Genomic DNA, 1,137 nt, shown 5'->3' on the forward strand with positions numbered 1-1,137 from the left:
TAAAACAAAAAAACAAATGAATAAAAATAAAATAAAATAAGATATAATTATTTTTTTATTAAATTCAAATATAGATGTTTTATTAAAATAAAAGAGGAAATTAAAAATGATAAAAACATATTGGGCCTACAAAGGAAAAAAGAAGTGCAAATGGACTGCATAATATTATGGCCCAATATTTGAAACCCTCATTTGTAAAAGTAACTCAGGTTGGAGGAAACAAACCAAACAGAACCAACCAAGAAGGATGAGCGGCGCATCCAGGAGAAAGAAAATGGCGGCCAAGACAAGCAAGGTTCGAGTCCTATCTTTTCTAACTTTCTAATGCTTCTCAATCAAATCTATAACAATAATAAATTTCATTATTAGGAAATGTAAATGAAAAATAACGAAAATACCTTAACCCTTCTTCAAATTGTTCCTCTGTTTGTTTGGATAACAGTGATAAAAAAAATTTCTGTTTTAGTGTTTAAAATCGAACTCTCTTAACAAAAAAAGAAGCTCTTCTCTTTATTTCAAAATTTAGAAACTCTCCCCTCTATTTCAGAATTTAGAACCTGTTTTGTGTTTATTTTTTTCGTCCTTCTTTTCTTGATTTTTTCATCAATTTATAGGTAAACCAGTGAATGTTTTTGTTTATTAGATAAAACGAGTTCTGGATCTTGTATTGTTACTCAAAAAATTCATTGGATTTTACATTGTTTTTGTAATAAAATTTAAGCAAGGTACCATTAAGGGAAAGAAAATAAGCCTGTTAACTTTACATTGAGTGTATTGCATTTCTGTATTAAGCTAAAGAAACCGGTTTATAACATGTTTGCAACAGGGATCTTCACAAGGTATAGAAGATAAATGATGGGTCTTTGCAAGTTGCAAGTTGTTTCTGAGCCATTGTAAATGATGGGTCTTTGCAAGTTGCAAGTTGTTTCTGAGCCATTGTTTTTTTGAGTGATGCTGGATTGAAAGGAAACGTGTGAACGGAAGTAGAGGAAACGTGTGAACGGAAGTAGAGCAAACGTGTGAACGGAAGTAAAGGAAACGTGTGAAGTGGCCTGGTTGCAGATCAAAAGAAAAAATATTTTATTTCTTTTTCCTTTTTATTTTATTTTTAATATATAGTTAAATCTGAATATAAAA

General features: G+C 30.1%; 1 long non-coding RNA gene across 1 annotated transcript; it reads left to right on the top strand.

Moving 5' to 3' along the window:
* The first annotated feature begins 225 nt into the window (after positions 1-225).
* Positions 226-1,087, top strand: LOC140920893 (uncharacterized). The gene is made up of 2 exons (XR_012163519.1): positions 226-295; positions 827-1,087. It is a non-coding gene; the product is annotated as an uncharacterized lncRNA (long non-coding RNA).
* Positions 1,088-1,137: the final 50 nt, after the last annotated feature.

Source organism: Cicer arietinum, chromosome 6 (assembly GCF_000331145.2).
Source record: "Cicer arietinum cultivar CDC Frontier isolate Library 1 chromosome 6, Cicar.CDCFrontier_v2.0, whole genome shotgun sequence".
Classification (NCBI taxonomy): Eukaryota; Viridiplantae; Streptophyta; class Magnoliopsida; order Fabales; family Fabaceae; genus Cicer; species Cicer arietinum.